Source organism: Mchenga conophoros, linkage group LG1, assembly GCF_057382185.1.
Source record: "Mchenga conophoros isolate Kocher_MC1m ecotype Shallow Benthic linkage group LG1, M_conophoros_male_GT1.1, whole genome shotgun sequence".
NCBI classification, from domain to species: domain Eukaryota; kingdom Metazoa; phylum Chordata; class Actinopteri; order Cichliformes; family Cichlidae; genus Mchenga; species Mchenga conophoros.
In genome coordinates this window covers 17,144,190-17,156,298 of record NC_140526.1, presented here as the reverse complement: position 1 = coordinate 17,156,298, position 12,109 = coordinate 17,144,190, and the positions used below count along the sequence as shown (strand labels likewise).

At 41.7% G+C, this 12,109-nt stretch overlaps 1 long non-coding RNA gene across 2 annotated transcripts in view; it reads left to right on the top strand.

Annotated features, from left to right (window-relative positions):
- The first annotated feature begins 1,008 nt into the window (after positions 1-1,008).
- Positions 1,009-12,109, top strand: part of LOC146583175 (uncharacterized) — a 16,453-nt gene continuing 5,352 nt past the window's right edge. The window contains exons 1-2 of one of the 2 annotated variants that reach the window (XR_014891338.1): positions 1,009-1,237; positions 1,316-1,501. This is a non-coding gene — a long non-coding RNA (uncharacterized LOC146583175). The remainder of the gene's footprint in view (positions 1,238-1,315; positions 1,502-12,109) is intronic. The other variant, XR_014891337.1, reaches the window with a different exon arrangement.

Sequence of the window (12,109 nt, the reverse complement as noted above, 5' to 3'; positions counted from 1 at the left end):
TCCTAAGACCCGAACTCTTTGATATTTTTGTACATATTGGGGCCTGATGAATGTAAAAACAAAGAATTACTTTCTTTGTTTGTTTGGGGTTTTTTTTTACCTGATTTTTTGTTTCTAAGAAAAATGAGAGCCACATATGAGGATATTCGTTTAAAATTTCAATAGACCAGTAGCAGTATAATGTCCTCGTAAGTGAATATCAGGCCCTTGTAGAGCAAAATGGAGTATTTTGGTCTAAATAACCCAAAATGTGATGTCCACATGTAGACGCCAGGTCCTAGGAGGTTAAAGAATAACAATGTGTCAAGCATTAAAAAAATCAGGATCAATAAGTACAAATGTGCTAGACATTAATGTCATAGTTTGTGCCTTCAAAGTATCCTGATGGTCATGGCAAGGTCACGTCTTTAGGACATACCGTGTTATTGTGCTGTTACAATTTCAGCAGTAATCAAATATCAACATACACTCGGATATTATAAAGTTTATCCAAAAAGTTTATCCAAAACATGTACATGTTCAAGTTCAAACAGTTCTTCTGCTTGCCTTCAGGGCATGCAGAATTAAAGCATTTCATTTCAGAGGTCTGCATCTGCACTGAGCATTTCCGATATAACCACTGCTGGACGACACGGTACATGGATTTAAACTGTAACATTATCATAAGGAATGTGGTCCCTTAAACACCGCGGACTGAACAAGTTTGTCTTTTATGAATGAATGAATCTTCTGCTGCCCCGACCTGTAGTTCCGAACCAAACACAACTCTTGAGATGATCCTGCTCATAAAATATTCCCAGATTACCAGACCTCAGTTTTCATGGCCAACAGAACATTAACATGCTTATTGCTCTCGCCGATTATCCTCACTATGTACGGTACATTAGCGAACTGTACGATTGGCCAACCCCCTGCCTGTGCAATCAACAGAGAGCGTGAATGAATGATCAGCCATTAGCAGGTCGGGTGTGAACTGTGAAAATGGGCTCTCACACCAATGACTGCAGGAGGCCTTGATTTGCTTTAGCCTAGCTTAGCAACCTGCTAGCAAGGACCGAGCGGTTGTTAACACTGTGGCAGTGCGTGAGCTAGCGTTAGCCTGCCCAATGTAATGCAGTGGAATACGGACTAGTGTAGCGTGTTGAAGCCCAGTCTAGTGGAGTGCTGTGTGCAAGATCATAGTAAGACTCCTTGCTAGCATATGCTTGTGTTTAATGCAGCGACCTGCTTCTGCATGGTGAGTTTACACATACCCTGCAGTGAAGGTAGTGTGTGTGTGTGCGTGTAATATCAGTAATCAGTGTACCTCACACAGACAGAGTATAACTAGGCCCAGTGTGGTGAGAGTGGCTGAGACCAGCTCTCTGCCAGCCCAAGTTGACTGTTTCAGCCGCTTTGTGTGTGTTTGTGGTCATGGATACTAAGACTGGAGGCTCCACCTTCAGATGCCGTCTAGGCAGCCAAGGCCCCTCAAGGTCCAGGTAATAGGACCTTGGTCCAGGTAATAAGTGTCTTTGTGCTGTCTTCTCTTCATGTTGCATTTTATTTATTTATTTTAGAGAGTGGGGGGTCCTTTAATACCCCTGTGAGTTCTCTGTGTGTGTATGTGTGTGTCCTCCTGCCTGTGCAAATGTTAGTTTAATGCATTTATGACCTTTATGCAGTACACATGAGGAAAGCAAAGAGATGAACTCTGTTATCAGTGTTACAGGAATGCTGCAGAAAGGGTGCACGGAGCTTTGTGTGTGCCTGTGTTTGTGTGGCTCAAGCAGTGTTGGTCTGCTCTCTGTGGATCGGATGCTATTAGAGTTACCAGCATGAAGGCAGCAACATGTCCAGGGTCAAGAGAAGATTTCTGATGGACAGGAAAAAAAAAAGTGCCAAGTGATCCTTGGTTGCGTTTTGTTGAAGTAAATGTAAAAAAATAAAACACAAGGAAATAGAGAAGGGATTCACTTGTGAGGAAAGTAAAGCAAAATGGGTATTGTGTGAAATGTGACCTTTTGTTGTATCTAATTGAAATAGAAAATGCTGGGAAAAGTAAGAAGGAACTTATTAAACCAGATTTTTAAAACTGTTTTATTCTTTTTAAACTGCTAGAGATAAAGGAGACGGTAGTTCAAACAAGCCAGAGCCAATGGCACATTAGTCACAATGAAGAAATCAAGACCGTTCTGATCATGTACAATTTTCCACTTTATCTTGTTTGACAGTGTTGAGAGATGGGCGTGAGAGGGGTGAGAAAGCGTGATACTGTATTTCAGCATCATGCTTATTTGGTTTTTCCACCTTCACACCCCGGTCAAATTTCACGGCACAGAACCATAGCTGCATGACGGTTCATCGTAGTCCCTCGAATCAGTGGACCAGAGTGGACCCGAGGCCGCTGACTGAGCACACAGCTCGCTGGTATTAGCTCAGCGCGCTGGCGTCTGCAGTGTGCATGGTTAATTCGGCTGTTGTTGTCGCTTATGTGTGTCCCAGTGGAGCCAGGGCGCGTTGGTTCGCAAGCCTGGTTTTAGTTCCACTCACTAGTCTACATGCACACATGGAAACTGATGTGAGATCCCTCTGGGCTCTTCCATCACTTCATGTGTGAAAAACCTGAAACTCTTACCTAATACGGACTACATTAGTTTGGTATTTTGTATTTGATTGATGGCGACCATTGAGGCTCAGAATATATATACATATTTTGTTTTTGCTTTGTTTGTTTTTTTTCTTTGCACGAGCTTTCAGGTTTATTTCTGAGTTAAAATAATTGGCTCATCTATACTGCAGGCTAATACATTTCCCTCTACATCAACATATTTTGAGACGTAACTCAACTAATTGTAAATTATGCTTATCATTAAACTTTTAAATTATGTGTTTACATTGTATTTGTTTCAGGTGCAATAATAAAAATATGTATGTGTATTTATGGGGGCTGATGCAAGACAGTAAGCACGCATATAACCTTACTTTTCAAGGTCAAGCAGCTCTTTCTGTTTTCTATAATGATGACCTCTCTGTTCCCTGTCACTGAACAGCTCAAGGACCTCAGATCCAACTGTCATATTCACATCACAGCACTTACCCAGGCTACCCTGTCCATCACCAGAAACAAACATTTCATTATCATTCTAAATCACTGGCAGATCACTAATTCATCCCTCATGCACTCAGATTTAGGCATATTTTTGAATAATTCAGTGTTATTTGTTCATTCAGTGTTCTTCCTTACATTAACATCTCACTTTCTGCATCCGTACTGGCTCATCTTTGTGATGTGACCAGTGGCTGTGTGATAAGAAGGCTAAATAATGAGTAAGCTTTAAAACAAGTAATGGTTGAGCTTTACTATCAAACTCTCACACTGGGGATTTGTAGATTAGTGTTGCTTTTTGATTCCACACCCTCAACCCGTTGATGTGGCGTTGCATAGATGTTGTTGCCCTGATCATCATTCAGGCTTGGAGTCATAATAATGAGCAACAGGATGGGTGCAGCAAGAGACGGCGAGACAAATACTGGGTGCATGTGATGTTAAGTGTAAACTCTCTTAACTGGATTCACCTGATTTGCGCCTGTTCATGCCCCAGTGTGCTCAGGCATGCTAGCTGTTCAGCACCCAGGCTCATTATAAGGCCTAATTCAATTGACCTGGGGATGTAAACACATCTGTACGCAAATATAAGCGGGCCAATTTGGAGTGCCGCGACACTGAGCTGCAGTGATTTGTTGTACCGAGAGGATAATCAGCACAGAGCCTGAAAAGTAATAGTGAGGAGGCAGTAGCAATAAAGTAGTTACTGTCTGCTCAGGGACAAAAAAAAAAGATGAAGGGGTGGTGGTGAGGGGTGGGGGCAGTGCAAGCTCAGCTAGTGTCCCATGCTTACTTGGGTGTAATGACCCATCAGTGGTGACATCTTGTTTCATCAACTTCTGCTTCCTTTCACTTGTCTATCTGGGCTGAGTCTCTCCTTATCTGCTGCCCTTCTCCCCTCCTGCCTACTGAAATCTGTCTTCCTCTCTCGTGTTTTCATTTTCTGTTGGCCTGTATCTACTTCTCCTCTCAGCTAGATGCAAAGGGTTACCCTGAACCACATAGTGGAGGACGTACAGTTTCAGAGCATCTTGTATTCTGTGAGAAGGATCAAAGACCCATTGATTTTTTTTTTTTTTTTTTTTTTTTGAAATCGCTGCTGGCATACAATCATTTAGTCAGATTTTGCTAAATGAGCGGGTAATAAATTTGATTGTGTAATTGTTATACAGATCAATTTAGAGCAAATAGCTGTATTTGAAAGTGGAACAAGCTTGATTAAGTTATCACACAATTCTGATAATCCAGTAATCGTGTAATTCTTTTAAAGCAAAATAGCAAAAAAAAAATCCTCCTGTGACACTAAATTGAATATCATTTGTTTGGGTTTTCATCATATGAGATGCAAGATGCCATTGTGCACCTGTGAAACTGAAATGGATTGTGACAAAACAAGAAAATGATTGCCATAATGACCGGTAATTAAAGTAATAGCTTATCAATTATTTGAATTCTAATTATTGCATGGTTTTAATTTTTTGTATTTAGCAAGCTGGCTTGACCTTCGCTACATGTCGTACCCCTGCTGTCTCTCTCCATGTTTTCTGTCTGTATCTAATACACAATATAAATGCACACTTTTTTTATTTTTTAAATATCCTGGACAGACAGAAGTAAGATAGGTGAAGTAAGAGGAAGCAGTGTGAATCAAAAACAGTATAACGACATTGTAACTGTCTTTGTCAGATGTGTGTGTGTGTGTGTGTGTGTGTGTGTGTGTGTGTGTGTGTGTGTGTGTGTGTGTGCGCGCGCGCACATGTACGCTTGTGTGTGTGAATGTGTGTATGGGAAGAGGCACGGGGGCCGAGCTGACGAGGCCTCTCACTGGGATACTGGCAGGCCTTACTTGCCGCAGGCCCAGCTCTCAGCTCCACCTCTGACAGGCTTCATACTTATTGCTCAATGACATTCGATGTTTTCCTTCAGTTTGCTGTAAGATTGATTTCTCAGATATGTTTGAAATATCTCCAGAGCCCTAGAGCGTGGTGACTGGCACAGTGGCACAGAGAAAGAGAGAGAGACAGAGAGGTGGTGCAATCGGGGAGTAGAGGAGAGGATGGTGTGTTCGAGGCTAAGGATAAGTTGTAAGGAAGAAGAACAGTGTAGAATTCTCCAGTTTTGCATGAATGGGAGGACGTCTTTATGATGCTTTTAGCTTTTGAACTTTTTGCCATCTTTGAAAATTTAGCCAACTGAAAATTTACAACAAAACAGAGAAGCATGAGCTTGTTCATTCATTCAGTTCAGTTTTATTTTTATAGCTCCAAATCACAGAAACGGTTGCCTCAAGGCAAAGACAGTAAGGTAAAGACAATAATACAGTGAACACCCCAACAATCAGATGAGCCCCTGTGAACAAGCACTTGATGACAGCGGGAAGGAAGATCTCGGTTTTAACAGGAATAAACCTCCAGCAGAAACGGGCACAGTCAGGTCTTGGGGGTGAGGGGAGAAAGACAGGACAAAAGACACACTGTAGGAAAGAGATGAACAATAACCAATGATTAAAGTTTGTGTGTAACCAAATAGTACATTTGTAAATCTCATCTTATGTTCAGATAGATTGTTCAATTCACATTATTAAATGCCTGAAAAAAGGGGGTGGCCCAGTGGTTGAGTGTCTGGAGCGCATACCTCAGTAGCATTCTCTCAGCAGTGAGCTTTCGGTTTCAGTTTTTAACCCATTTTTCCTGCCTGTGTGCACTTCCAGTATCGAATGAATGCCTGAACAATCTTCCTCAAAATAATACCAGAAAACAGTAGAAATGGCTTAAAACATGGAATCCTAGAGCTGTGGTTGAGGCCACGATGTGAAGTTTCCTTGTAACAAAGAAAATGTATGTATTGCCTTTCATGACGTGAGCGTTTCCATAAAGTTACATGACTGTGAAAAAGGGTGATACTGCAGAAAAATCACAAAAAACCCCCATCGCTCTGTAGAGTTTAAAAGTCCTTTGTCTTTCCAAAGTCCAAAAGTTAAATATTTTCAGTGACATAAAACGCACAATAATAGTGGGTTCCAGAATGAATGTGAAGTTGGAATTTCCGAGTTCGAGTTTGGAATATGAATCTTGAACACCTCCTCAACTTGCATTTCCTACTCGGAAAGTTGGAACAGCCCCAGCAACCACGAGTTAACAATCCAAGATGGCGGCAGCAAACATAAACAGTAATGAAGCTGTAAAACTTGGAATCTGTGCTGCTGCTGCTGCTGTGTGTTTGTGACTCGCTAAATAAGCCGTACACCTTACTGCAGCAAATTCCAAGTTCCGAGGTATTTTGAATCTCTCCATGGAACCTGATACCTGACAGGCAATTAGTCCAAGATCTGGAGAGGCCTGACGGTCCCTTTAGCGTGGCCCCTGTTGTGGCATCGTACCTCTCTCTCTCTTCCAAGGTGTTTATCCTGTTTGCAGAGGGGCCTGTAATGAAATTTTCCCCTTTGTGAAAATGCATCCTCTGTGCATATTGCATTATGTCACATCTCATCAGTGAGCATTTGATCACATCTACTGCTTTGTTTTCTCTGGAAGAAGGTGGGGGGTGGGGGGGCACAGATCAACTGTTTTAAACTCTTTAATGCAATTTAACAATGCCACATATTCTTTTCACGTTTCATTGGGGTCCTTTACGTGTGAAATTACAGAGCCTTGCCTAGCCTGACTGACACAGCGCAGCAGAGGCAGGGTCACACCGAAGCGCCAGATGTGGGAGGGAGAGCGAAATTAATTGCTACACATTGTTCAGTGGGTGTATGTGCACCTTTAGTGAATTAACCGCTCTCTGGGTGTGACTGTTTGAATAAGGGGAATTGGGTACGAGGCCTCTCGCTCACAGCTGAAGCCAACGCTAGGCGCTGCATCCAGTTTGCTTATCTGCCCCCTAAATTCACATGCTTAACTTGTCGTTTGTTAGTGCGTGAAGTAGGAAAATATTTCTATGAACAACTCGTTGCTTAGTTGTTGTTCTCAATTTCTTTGTGTTGCTCTAGCAGTTCATATCTAAAGTACATGTATGTCAAATGTATATTTTAAATCTGCTTTAACATATTTTTAAAGACAAGGAAAATGGCATTTAAATGCAATTTGAATATTCTAGATACTCTGAATCTAAGAAAGAGCCACTTAATTCGCGTGACATATTCAGACAGACAGTTTTAATTGTGATGACCTGAAAGCTGTGCATTAGGTAAAAATGGCAAACCAATTAGAGAGAGTGTCAGCATGGGCCCAATAATGTGAATCTTAATGTTGTCTCTACTGACTTGCATTGCTATTAGGTTAGACAATGAGATTGAGAGCACAGATAATGCACATTAATGACAGTTGGATGGCAGACATGAGGAGCATATGGTGCTCTCCTATGGCCATTTACAAAGTTCATACCATGCTTTCACCCATCTGGAGTATGGCAAGAAAGTCAAGTTTATATTTAAGATTTTGTGGTTTCTATAATTCAAAGAATAAAGCTTAAAATATATTTGATCTTGATTTATTTTGCTGCATTGATACCCGATTTTGTGGCAGCCATAAGATCTACAGAAAGGCAGTGCATCATCATGTTCCTCTGAGGTCTTACCATCTACACAGCAGATACAAGCCCTAACCCATGCTGCCAGCTTCATCCCTATCAGAGGAACTAACAGTGCCCACTGTAATCACGGGCCTGGCATAGTCTCCAGCATGGAGAGTTTCTCGTGGACCATCCCTTCAGAATAGGTCCTTCCACCTGGACCCCCCCCCCCCCCAAAACCCCCTGTCTCTCTATTTTTCTGGGCAATAGGAGGGTGGAAGGTTTGGGGATTTGATGGGGAGATGGTGGGTGAGGGAGGGATTGGGGAGGTAGTGGAGGTGGCGGGGGCACTCTGCTTCCCCTGGGGCTGCCTGCTGGAGCGAGGTGACCCAGCTTGTCGCTCGGTGACCTGTGAGAGGGACATTATGAAGTGTGAGTGGCTGTCACCCTAACCGCTTGTGACAGCACGGCTCCCGGCACAGCTGTGCCAGCCAGAGACCCAGGGCCCATGGAGAAAGGGGGTGGGAGAGAGGACGCTTTGGAAAAGGTGCGGACTTGGGGCGGGGTGTTCAGAGGGTGTCTGTGGTGGGGCAGGAGGTTGGGAGTAGAAGGAGAAAGAAGGTGAGGGTATCAAGGCTCCGTCTCTCATACTGGTGTAATGACTTCATCCCACTGATTCCGCTACTTAACGGATAGCCCTGCAGGTCTTTCATGTCAAAGCCAGTAGATTTGGGCTTTGAGCTACACTACATTATAGCATAGTGACGAAAGTCATAAGACCAGATGTTGTCCTTTAAGCGACCAGGGTTACATTTGTTCTAAGCCCAACTCTCAAAAACAAGGCGTTCTTTATTAGCGTTCCTATTATTTTCGCAGTTTACACAAAGAGCTTACATTTTATTGTCTCTATTGTCATTTTCAGTGAATGATTTACTCAGCAAATGTTTTGTCCCATCAACTTCCCTCAGGATGGCACAGAAGCACAGAAAGCAAACAACAAGAGAAAATGTTTGTTTTTTTTTATTGTTCTTGTTCTTGTTCTGGCGCTTTCGTCTAAGCTGCTCTTCTTAATGATAGGTTGCAGGACCTTGAAAGGGTTTGTTCAGTGTAGTCCACTGCAAATCTCGAGTAGAAAGGTCAGAGACCTTTGACATGCCTGTGCTGTTATTTACCATCCAGTTAAACTCATTAGTTTGTGACTTGACTCGGGGAACAAAGGTGTTGCCACCCAAGTCCCAGTCAGGATCATTAAGCTTTACTTCTTTTGATGGAGTAATTGGGCACGTTGAAAGATAAAGCAATGGAACTATACATAAGTTTGATTTCTAAGGTAATGCTTAATATATTCTCAGCACTTTTTTTTTTTTTTTTTGCAATACATCACAGGTGAGTACAGTTCACAAATAACCAACGAGTATTTCACACTATAAAATGCAGATAATATGTATGTGCAGCTTTTGAAAGTGTTCTGCCTCCCAGGAATATTATCTCATGCCATATGGAAAAGTCCCAAAGCCTAGTGTCAGTGTCTGACAGTTGTAGACAGCAATAACCCTACTTCCTTGTGGCTGAGCACGCAATGTGATTTCCCTCAGCAGGTCTCTAATTTCCCTAATCACTGTACAATGCAAATAGTCTCATTTACACATGGATGAGCAAACCAAGAAACACAGAGCCTCATTGATCTTAAGGTGTTCACAGGAACCAAATGAACTCGTATGTCTTATTTTATTTTCATGTGTATATCTTGAACGTGCCAGCATAGAATAGACACATACTTTTTGTTTATAGCTACAATTTGGATATCTTTGCCAACCTTAGTTTATGTCATCTGTTACCGAGAAGACTCATTTGTCGCACCTCACTGCAGGCTGCAAACAAAAAAGATGATATGAAATTGTTCTAATTGAGTAATAGTGCTGGGAAAGAGTCATTATCTCACAGAAACACAGCGTCTAGATTAAAATATCCCAAGTGAAGCTCACTTAACCAGTCAGCTTAGTTAACTACAGTGGCTAAAGTTAAAAAAAATAAAAAGAATAAAGATTTTGGTAAAAAAAAGTTTATTGCTTTTGTTTTTTCTAAAGAACAAAGAGCCTATAAAGAAAGCCATACAAGGCAATACAGCCATGAGATATGATTGTGAAATATCTTGGCAAGTTTTATATAATTTTTTTCTTCACCTTGTAGAATAAATTGTAACCTTAGTAAATTCAAGCAAATACTATACATCTCTCGGGCAGCTGGTCCAAAGTGAATGTATGCACTATTGTGTTGAGGAAAAACCTTGTTAATTCATAGTTAATTTTATTTTAGTTATGTACTATTACCAAACAATGAAATAGTAGTTAACATTTATTAATTGATTTGTAGAAAATGTCTGTTTGAAAAGTTGACACTAATATTTATAGATGTCTCGAAATGGTAATTAAGTGTGGTATAATTTGATAAAATAAAACATTTAAAAATCACATAATCAAGGAACAAATTATATTGTAAATTCATTTGACCGTTCTGACATAATAACCTGGACACCCCAACAAAATGACTGCAGAACCACAGACTGTAATACAGCGTCCAAGTCCCGTATGCAAATATCAAATGCATCTAAATGATATGTCATTAAAAGAACCAGAAAGGTTACAAACTGTTAGATGGTTAATGCTGACACATCTGATTTTCTCAGAATCCACCTTTTGACATTGGGCAAGAAAAAGTGGAAGTAAATGCTACTTTTCAGGTATAAAATTCAAATTGGTGTTCAGAATGTATATAAGTGGTTTACATTAAACTATCAGACTTTTGAAGTGAATCCCACCTCACACACATGTCACAAGACAAACACAAAAGGTCATCTTATGCCTATAATGACAACCCATTTTCATCATAATGTCATTGTTTAATAGTGAAATATTTACTTGCTTTGTATTCAGTCTTCTTTTAACTTTCTATGACTATGCTGTATCCCTCTATCCCCGCTCTGTATCTAAACCTTTCCCCTTTACTCCACACCTCTCTCTCTCTGCATCCCTCTGTCACAGCTGACCTGTGTCCTCTCTCTGCAGGGCCTCTCCTGGTAGCGCCCAGCTGGCGCGCTGGGCAGAGGCAGGAGGTAGTGCCAGCTCTACTGGTGCAGAAAGGGGCACACCAGGCAGACAGGCCCAGTGTCAGCAGCAGCAGCAGCATGCTATCCCCCTGGCTGCCATGTTCACAACACACACATATGCCCACATATATCTATATATTGCCGTAGCCTGAATGCATGCACACACCAGCATCAGTGGACCAATGCCAAATGGGTTTGGTCTGACTGGGACCTAGTTAACTGGGACAAAACATTTGTTTACACACTAGACTAGTGAAAACAGGCACAGAGACACATTGAACCACGCACACATTCACATGGGAGGGCATGCAGAGACAATGCTGCATAAAGGAAAACCAGCACTGTCTTTTCCAAACTCCTTAATGATTAGTTTGACAGATCTTCAAGTCAGCCTGTGGCCCGTTGTCCCTGAAGGAGTGTGAGTTATACGGTGCAAGTAATAGAACACATATTGAACTGTGTGCATGTTATTGACTTGTAGAAGTCTTCAGGGTCAGCACTAGAAGCTGGTTGTAATTAAGAAGATGGGGACTTGGCCTCCTGCCTGTAGTTACCCCTGCAAGACTTCAGCCCAGGGTTTGCCTATGCTCTTACTATTGATTTAACTTGACCTTCTTCTGCCAGCAAGTGTATTAACCCAAGTAAAACCTTACAGCCCTGAGATCAGATCTGCAGTAATTACGATCAACAGGGAGAGGAGGAAAACATATTGCACCTCGACGTACATCATTTTGAAACTTGCGAGCTCAGGTGGCTTGAATTTAAATGTCAAGATGTATACAGACTAATGTGGCAACACTGTGACATATATAAGTAATGTGAGGTTTGGAATCGTTCATAGTGTAGTGTATTTGTAATCTTAGATTCATATGGCATATTGTTTGTTTCTGCATAGGATTTGGCTGATTTGCATACTGTTTGATTATCAGAGCCTTGCGTATTCAGCCAAACTTCCTCACTGTTGTTTGTATGTGTGTGTATTTTGACCTCTTTACACAGAGAGCCCCCCAATTGTGCCCCAGCAGCCAGCCGAGCTCAGTCAAGCGAAGCCTATATGCTCACTGGCATTTCACACACCCAAACGCGTGCATGCAAACACACATGAATATCACTTATCCAGCTGGGCTCGAATGCCGCACACTCTCTCACTGTCATACACACACACACACGCACATTACTTTAGATATGGAAATAGTGGTTAGGGTGTTATTCCCTAATGTACACCTTGTATAGCACCTCTGTCCAACAAAAAAAACCCAACCTCAGTCACATCTCCACTCCAATCAGTCCAACTCTTGCTTCACTCTGCAGGTCGGCCCACCCTTTGCCATTACCAGGATTTGAGGCACACTTCCGCCTTAAAAGTTGTACACCACTACCTTTGATAATCAAGATGGAACCTA